The sequence below is a fragment of the Nuphar pumila genome, chromosome 13, assembly GCF_984573655.1.
Source record: "Nuphar pumila chromosome 13, dmNupPumi1.hap1.1, whole genome shotgun sequence".
Lineage (NCBI taxonomy): Eukaryota > Viridiplantae > Streptophyta > Magnoliopsida > Nymphaeales > Nymphaeaceae > Nuphar > Nuphar pumila.
Window position 1 is genome coordinate 14,767,547 of NC_143261.1, and position 10,026 is coordinate 14,777,572.

Consider the following 10,026-nt stretch of genomic DNA (forward strand, 5'->3'; position numbering starts at 1 on the left):
TTGCTCTGTCAAGTTTTGGTCACCCCAGTGGTGGTGGCTGCTCTAGGTGAACTCGAGCTGAGTTTGGGCTCCCAGTGCCCTAGCATGCCATATAGGGCGCTGCTTATGGTAGAGGGGCTACAATAGCACTTGCATCAGCGTTTAACCTCCCCCTTCCCTCTCTATTTTTCGGAACAATCGGTAGCAACAGTCGGTCACCTAAATCCAGGAGCCTTGCCACCCCCCTGGCTCTGGCCAGATAGGGTTGGCCTAGGGTCATCCGAATCCAGGAGCCTTGCCACCCCCTTGGCCCTCTGCCCATCTCGAGCAGCAGCAACCGTTGTTGCTACTTCTTTGAGCTTGATCAAAACCAAGCTGAGCTCAGTCAGGTTTGACCACCCTCCTTTAGCCTGCCTTGATAGGCACAACTGAGCTGAGCTCGGCTGACACCGAGCCCAGCTCAGTTCTCCCTTGGTCTGAGCTCGGTTCAGTTTACTTAAACTTAGCCTGACTCAGTCAAGGGCAGCCTTGGGCTGTCTCATGCTTGGCTCAACTGAGCTGAGTCAAACTCAGCTCAATCCCTTTATGAAACACTAAGCCCAGCTTGGTCAAAACTTTTAAAAAATGAGGCTCCGACTTGGCTAGGATCTTTTTTTAGCCATTAGCATTAGGCTCGACTCAAGCTCAACTGAGCCCAACTCTGTTGATCTCTAGCCATGTCCTTTATCTGGTTTACCTTTATTTATTTTGAACTAAGCCAACTCAGTTCTTTCCAAAACCAAGTCGACTCGAGTTTATCTTTGACAAGTCAGCTTGGTCCAAACAGCACAAATTAGGGTTGGATTCGAACCAGCAACGCCATTGTTGCCTCTTTTCACCTTTATATCCTCGTTCTTTATGTAATTTGATAAAAACCTTTTGAGTGCACCACATCGATGCAACTGACGAGATTTTGTATCTTTGACACTTTTTACGAGACATGAGCAAACTTGCACCTATGCTCAGAATCGTTGAACATTGAGACTATCTCCGAGGTGAAAAAAATGCATATGGTGATAGTAGCTGAATAATTCTAATATATGTATTTATATTTATGTCAAATATATGTATATATAATAAGCATTTATTTAAGGTATGTGGTTTCATGTACCTCTATTTGATTTATGATGGCCTTTTTAGCAGACGTTGTTTTCATATACGTGAAAATGTATATGTATATATCTATACATAGTATGCAATTTTGCATACTCTTGCTCTATTTACATTACACAACCATTTATTTAAGGTACATAGTTTCGCGTACATCTGCTTTATTTATGATGGCTTTTTTGACTGATGATATTTTCATATACGCATAAATATATAAATATATATATATATATATATACAGATTGCACAGTTTTGCGTACTCTTGCTCTATTTATATTATGCGAGCATTTATTTAAAGTACACAGTTTTGTGTACCTCTACTTTATTTACGATAGCCTTTTTGGTAAACATTGCTTTCATATACGTGTAAATATATGCATATATATCTATACAAAGTGTGCAATTTTAAATACCCTTGCCCTATTTACATTACGCGAGCATTTGTTTAGAGTACGCCATTTTGTATACTTATGATTAAATCTATTTTCAAAAGGCTTACATGCGAGACTTTAAGTTTGCATGCCCTTGACACAATTGCAAATCAAATAAGAGATTTTCATCTACTCTCGTGCGAGACCAACTTTGCATGCTTCAAGGTTTCGCAAAATAAAACAAATGTTTTCACATCCATATGCATTGAACTCCCGCCAAGTGATTAAAGTGTCCTTCTAGATATTGAAAGTTCAAAAGGGTAAGATTGTCATGATCCAAACATTCACAACTGAATCTACCCTGTGAACTGATAAACATAAGACTTCAACTATGTAGACTTTGTTGTACTTACGTCAAGTACTTATAGTCGCATCTGAGGATGACCTAGGTATGCCCCCGACCTGAGGTTAGAGAAAGCATGAACTTTTAGATTGATAGATTGGTCTTCTTTTAAGAAACCAGTTTAATTTGCATCGCAGTGGTACTAGCAGACATGCACAAGATGCTTATACGCCGATGGATGATCGAAGGTTTATGACAAACCTCGATGCGCTTTAGTCTACAATATTATCGGATAATCTCATACAAATGCATAGACCGCCTTCACATGCGAGATGATTGATCTGATTTAAAAAACCAGATCATGGTGAATAGGTTGTTGGATAAAAGAAGAATAAAGACACTCATTCATTCTTCAGTTGTTTTAAGAGAGAGGATATGAGGTATAACCTCCAATGGAGAAAGTTGTTAACAACTATGCTTCTCAAGTGACAATGGTTCAACGTCCTCAGTCATCGGAGTTAGGGGTCAGAGCTACCAATTATTATCCTAGGTGATAGATCTCAAAACTTTTGCAGAAGTTAGAATGCATCTACCATTTATTTCTGCCTCTAGAAAATTCTCTCTCGGTCTCAGAAATCATCTCCTTTGGAACAGACTCAGCTAGCCAATCATGTTATCAATTTACATAGAATAATAAACTCTCAAATGGTCCTAGTTGTTTCTATGTTTTTATCCTGTGAGTACCCATAGGTAGATAATTATCAAAACAAACTTATGATGTTGACTCTGCTTCTTCAATCTAGGAACGATACACCACTTACACCAATTTGTGGTTTGCTCATTTATGTATGATCCAACGTTTTGAAATATGATAATGCAGACATTAGTCTAGTCTTATTCTTTTGTCTGATATCATTGCACGTACCAGACTTTCATGAGTCTGACCCATTTTATGGGATATAGACGATGATTAAACAAATGCTACAGGTTATGGTGCAATGACATGATGATATCAAGAATCAATTCTCTATGTTGTTTACTCCTGAGCACATTTTGAATATTTTGTATAAAGACTTTTGTATAACATTGTTTCTATATAAAACCTTGTTTTGAATCTTTATAGTTTTAATAGATGTATAAAAATGCGGGCCCAAATTCAAGACATTTGGGAACCTGATTCATTTGTTGAAAATTTTACATGTAACCCACCAAGGGTTTGTTGACTTGTTCTTTTAAAACTATTGTTTTTTGTTGAACTCGCAATTTAACTCTAAAAAGGATTGACTATTAAAATTTCAAATTTTCCCTGAATTTTTTTATAAGTTAAAAATTTTGGGGCGTTACAATTTAGCATACCTCATAATATCTCTTAAATCCCTGCATGCACCCACTAATATCCAGAATGTTGAGCTAGGTAGCATACTCAGTTATGATCCAGAATGACCCTTGATTGATTGGTCATTCAAATCATTTTTTATATTAAATATCTTTAAAGAATGTATTAAATCTCTTTTAAAGAGGTTTTATAATGTCCAAAATGGTTCAAAAATAAGTGATAGAAAGATTGGCCAAAGCCAAAGCAAAACCCAAGTTCAAATCTAAATCTAAGTTCAAAGTTTCCTCTAAGTCAAGTCTATATATTTTTAACCCAATGTGTTTCTAAAAAATGTTCAATATAAGACTAAATATATTTCATAAAGTAGGCTTTGCCTCCAACATTTTTTTATTAAAAAATAAGGCAAAGAAATGATTATTTGGCCAAAGATCATGGTCGAGATCGTTGAGGCAGTGACCGCAATAGTGCAATTCATAAACTAGGCTGGTTTGCACAAGGGAAAGAATGAGATGTCAACTAAATTCACCTTTTTTACAGGAAATGGTAGAAGAGTACGGGCAGATTTGGTGGTGGTGGTGGTATCTTCTAAAAAATAAAAATCAGATGGTGAAAGCAAAGAACATGGCCAACAAGAGTGAGCAAGCAAAAGCAACGATCAAGAATCTAAAGAATTTGTCAAAGAATGCTTTCGAAAAGTTGATGGAGGTCAACAATTTGGACATGATGGTCTCACCATGTGGCAATATTTTTGTTGTTGTCGTGTCCATTGGAGGGTACGTACACTTCAATCAATGTCTTTGTTGGGCACAACACTGAAACAAATGGTGCACCATTTGGGATATGTTTCAGTTGGTTGAAGGGCTCAAAGCCAACCTTGATTGAAATTGCTTACTCCTTCAAACAAGCAACAAGAGAAAGGAAACCGCCACCCCAACCTACCAACTCTGGTGGTTATAGTGATGGTTATACAGAGATCAATAAAATGCCCCTTGAATATGTAATGGGCCATGATGGTGAGATGATTGTGGTGTTAGAGTAAACCATTGATCAAGTAAATATAAATAAGATTATAATAAAGCCTTCTAGTTATATAGGGAAGTGCTAATAATGAACTACTTATGGAAGTGAGATAGGATAGAGGTTCAACTTTCTTGAATTCATGGAGCAATTGTAGTTGATGCTCCAAAACCATTGGGAGCATAAAGAAAATGGGTCTTTAGCTTTTGGGGTTTGTGTGGGCCCCGTGACAATAAAGAAAGAATTTAGAAAGATTTTGTAACTTTTCTTCCCACGTTGAAAGGTTTTAATTTTCAGCTTGTGGTCCTTATTAATTCTTATTAGGAGGTTAGAAATTTTTGGTAACTCTCACCCCATGTTTAAGAGTATTGTGTTTGAGAGTTACATGTTTTTTTAACTTTTAGCCTTTCATAATAGCCAATGAAAGTAGAATGTTTTCTTAGTGTTAGTGGGGTCTCTATGTAATTGTTTTAGAGTTTCTTTTGGGAGGTAAATGCAAAAATGTGGGGGAGTGGTCCAACCATTTGAATTCTCATATTAATTTAGGTAGTCGAATAAAATGAGGATATGTATAAGATTGAGGTCTTTCAAATTCAAGCATTTATAATCTAACGATTGCACAAAAACCTCCATCGCTCAATGAGAGTAATTATATGTATTTTTATACTCTTGAGACCATAGTCAGAATGCAATGAGTCATCAACATGTAGCAGTCTCACTATATCTAATACTAGGCATAGAAAGGTTTCTTAAAAACCCAAATATGAACATATATATATATATATATATAAATTTTTGAACCAAACTTGGGTCAAGTTTAAGCATTTTCAAGTCCGACTTAAGCAGGTATAAGGTAATTTGGTTTGGTTTCATAATTATGTTCGAATGAAACTAAATTAAACCAATCTAGGAATTTCCTAGCTTAAAACCTGAAATTTTCACTTAGTGTTTCGTCAGATTTGGGTTCGGGTTTGAATAAACAACATGAATTCGATTACCCATCGGTTGTAATGTTTCCTACTAAACCAAAGTTATATGTATTTAATATATATATATATATATATATATATATATATATATATATATATATTGAAAGTCAAGTTGGTACCGCAACAAACCCCATAGAGACAACACGTGGTGGTGTTTCGATTTACATTGCCCAAGCCAACATAACACCCTACACTGGCTGGAAACCCAAAGCATAGGAGAAAACAACCCGGGTAGGGTCGATATAGCCTCAGTTCATGTTGGTCGGGCCAATCAGGCATGGCTGGTCTATTCAGCACATGTTACTATGTTGTGCGACCTGTAGCCTACTATCCAAGGAACAATAAGTTGGGGTTAGCAGACCCAATCGGCTACTATGGCAGTGGTGCTGTCCAAACGATAGGTTGAGGTCGATGTAGACCCCAATCCAGCGTTCCCTTGTGTGCTGACAACACGGCAACAATCCTGATAGGGTGTTGTGTGCCCTGCTATGTCCATTGTGTTCGGTATACAGGGTCAACCAAACCATGTCTCCAATTGAGCCCAAGCTGCCACGACAACAGATGACATCGACTGAGATCTAGTCCTCCAAAACCTGTTCCTAATTTCCCATGCTCGTGTATGAACCAAGAAAAAGTCTCTCTTTATATATATATATATATATATATATATATATATATATATATATATATATATATAATGATCCGCAATCAGATTTGAGTAAAGTGCGAGTGTGCATACATTATTGTGTAAAAACTATGTATTGTAAACATGGTGTATACCATTTCATTTAAATCTGTGATAGCTATGTATATACATATGTATGATTTTGAAGAAAATTGAAACACATTAGAAGCCTTGTATATACTAACAGATCTAATAATAATTAGATATCAAACCTACCATGATACCTATGTTGGACCCATTTAAAAATGGAAACCGTGATAGGATTCAATAGCGACTATTGGCCTTCTATTTGAACAGGTTCAGAATATGCAAAAATAACTCCCATAATGTATGCACTAAATAGCTATATTATCCTATCATACACTAACGTATATAGATATCCCTTTTTTTTTCAAGAGAGCCCAACCCAAGAATTTAATGCATGTAACGAATGTACCTACTATTATTAATATTGTTATTATTTTATTTTTTCGTTGACAGGCTGCCTGGCAAAACTGATGGTGTAACATTATCATGCATATTCTTTAACATATCCAATAGTAAATCAGACTATTACCTAGTCATGCATGTATTTTTTTTTGAACCGTTGAATCAATACATGCCATGTATCTTTTTTGTTTCTGGTTGTACCGATCCAAGAATAAATCAACATATGGTTCAATCCTGCATAATATTATTATTAGTATTATTATTATTTTCTTTTTGAACAAAACTAGAAAAATGAAAGATCAGGCCTATATTTTGAACAGTTCTCTTGCTAGATAAAAGTACAGATGTTGAAGGAAACCCAACGTTACTGCATAGCAACAACACTAGAATGTCGTGAGCATCATTTTCAACATGATATGTGCTATCAAAAGAAATGAAAGCCATATTTGATAGAAAATAAAATTGGTAGATAGCAATACAATATTTGACATTCATTAATAGGGCCGATTAAAACGAGATTTTCATGAATTTTCATCATAAACAAAAAATCGTCACACACACTCAACTTTGTTTATGTCAAACCACCCTATTGCTGAAATGAATATTTTCAAAAGTTCACAACATGAATATTTGACATTTCATAGAACCTACATTCACTTGCATCTACTTAGGTTCACGTGAATACATGGTTTTAGACTTACATCTACAAATAAATATGCAGATTCGTCTAATTTCATGGTTACTTGTTGAAATAAATATATCACGGTAGGTGTATTCGCAGGGCGAAATGCATATACATGCCCCATGGCACTGCACACATGTATACAGAAGTTATGCCCTTACCTCTCGAGGAATTAGAAACCCAAAAACTAGAATGGTCCGGTCAGATGGTGGATCGATTTTGTGGCCACCATCATCAAAATTGTTGTTGCTACACCTTGAGCAGTCTCATCGTGAAAATGTGACCCCGAAGGCAAGATATTTGTCTTCTTCGTGAACGTTCGACAGCCTCGCACCACTTCTTCACTGGAATCAATGGTGGAGTGCTCGACCAAGGTGGATCACGCGGCTGGCTGGAAAGGGTAATCATGAGAGAGGGAATAGGCATGGGAGATGAAGGGTTTGAGGGAGAAGAGAGCTTGAGAGAAAGCTAGAGAGAGAAGTTGGGCGAGTTTCCAAAAACTCGTTTTTCAAACCCCCTCTTTGATTTTCATTTTTTTTTAATTAACCTCCCTCATAATATAGGCCTTGTAACTCCCACTGTCTTAAATTCGTAGGAGGCCCATTATGGAATATAACTGCCCCTTTTTGAAAAGTCGTGGAATGGGCTTTCCCATTCAAAATGGTTGGGTTTCCAACCTTGGTCTTCCACTCAACCCTCTTTCTAAAAAAAAGGAAAATGAAACTTCTTGTTTTGATGCCCTCTTTAAATCCATGTTTTCCTAGCTTACTTCCAATTTCGAAATCTCATCCCCCCCCCCCTTTTTTATGTTGTTTTGGCAAAAAGGTCTTCTTGGCGCCGAAGGGATTTGAACTAGAGTTCTTCAACCTAAGAGACAACCATCCTGACCATTGCACCACGGCCTGTTTCATTGCATAACCTCGCAACGCTATTTCATTTATCTCCTTCCAACGTTATTCCAAAACCCTTAAAAAGAATGCTTTCACATGTCTTTTTCCTTAGTCCAAAGTTTTGAACTTAGGACGTCCCCTCTTCTGGTAGTGCACCCCACCACATTGCTACTCCGTCACTTGTTGCTCTTTGTTCGCCGTCCATTTTTTTAAGCGTATATGGCGTCTTTATTAATTTATTTATATATGAAAAGGGTTTTCGACGAATCTCAAATACGAGTTGGCTCAAAGATATATTTTAGATCTGCTGCACTTTCTAACTAGATATTTCGATCTTGATCGAGATTCAACCATATTTGGATCCATTAAGATCGAATTGGATTCTAATTGGGTTTCAAATCCATTCAGGATCCGAATCCGTTCGTCGTACTCGAATCCAAATACTGGATCCATTTGATCCAGTTTGGATTCAAGATCCAATTGGATTGACTCCCTATCACTTTAGCATATCCATTAACAAGAATGGTGGTATTTATTTATTTTGATAATTCTTAAAAAAAATTTGGTTTTACAACGGTGCTCCGGAAGCACCTACTCCTATATACTAGATGTATTCAACAAAGTTTATTTTATAGGAAACATGCTTTGGATCATGTTTTCTAAACATAAAAAAGGATTTTTTAAATCATAAAATTCTGATACATTGTAAGCCAATGATTTTTAACGGTATTAAAAGACCTACTTGTATACTTGTGTGCCATAATCACATAATCCAAAACTTGTTTTCTCACTACAAGAAAATAGTAGATTAGCGACAGAATGTTTCCGTCGCTAATTAGCGACGGATTAACGAGAGAAACAAATTCGTCGCTAAGAACCGTAATATTTATGAAAATATCGACGGAATAGCTTCCGTCGCACAATCCGTCGCAAATTAATGATGGCTTAGCGACAGAATGTTTGGTCGTAATAACCGCGTATTTTAGCGACGGATTTGGCGAGGAAAAGTGTGTCATCGCTATTGAGCAACGGATTTAGCGATGGAATAGTTTCGTCGCTACAAAGTTATATTAATTTACGATGGCTTTGCGACGGATTTAGGTCGTCGCTAAATTCGTCGCTAAATGCCGCGTAAATCCCTAATCAGAGCCCTCTTTCTCTTTTCTGTTCCGTTGTTCCCGTCGGCCGCCCTCTCCCTTCTGTCGTCCCATATCTCGCATGTCGGCGTCTCCCCGACCCCCACTGCACGTCGCCCATCGCTCCCCGGCCTGCCGCCCTACCCGTTGCCCCCGGTCTGCCGCCCCCCGACCGGCGTCTCCTAGGGTTTTTCGATAAAATACATATTTTTTTTTGATAAAAGGGGCGGATGCCCCTTTTAGTTTTTCCGGCAGGGGGTCGGCCCCCCTGCCTTGTTAGTATTTTCCAGCAGGGGGCCGACCCCCTGCCGCGTGTTGTGTTTTCCGGCAGGGGGGCGACCCCCCTGCCGCATTTTTTGTTTTTCGGCAGGGGGTCAGCCCCCCTGCCTCCTTAGTATTTTCTGACAGGGGGGCAACCCCCTGTCGCGTGTTCTGTTTTTCGGCAAGGGGGGCGACCCCATACCGCGTGTTGTGTTTTCCGGCAGGGGGGCGACCCCCCTGCCGCATTTTTTATTTTTCGGCAAGGGGGGTGCCCCCCTGCCGCATTTTCTGTTTTCCGGCAGGGGGCGACCCCCTTGCCTCATTGTTTTATTCTGGCAGGGGGTCGTCCCCCTGCCCCTTTTTTTGCCGTTTATTTTTTTTTCCGGTAGGGGGTCGCCCTCTGCCCCTTTTTTTCGGCATGTGGGGCGACCCCCTGCCTGTTTTTTTTTTCGGCAAGGGGTCGCCCCCTGCCCTTTTTTTTCGGCTGGGGGGCGACCCCCTGCCTCTTTTTTTTCAGGCAGGGGGTCGTCTCACTAGCGGAAAGGCTGGGGGTCGACCCCCTGCCCGAACAGGGGGTCAGTTAACTCCCTACGTTTCGTAAGGGGGTTAACCCCCTATGTTCTGTAAGGGGGTCGACCCCTTGCCAAAATATTTTTTTTTTTCGTGGTGACTTCATTTTAAAACAGTGTTTTTTTATGCAGATTTTCCAACGGAACCAGCTCGTGCTCAGCCACCTGTGGTAAGTAAGTGTAAAAAATA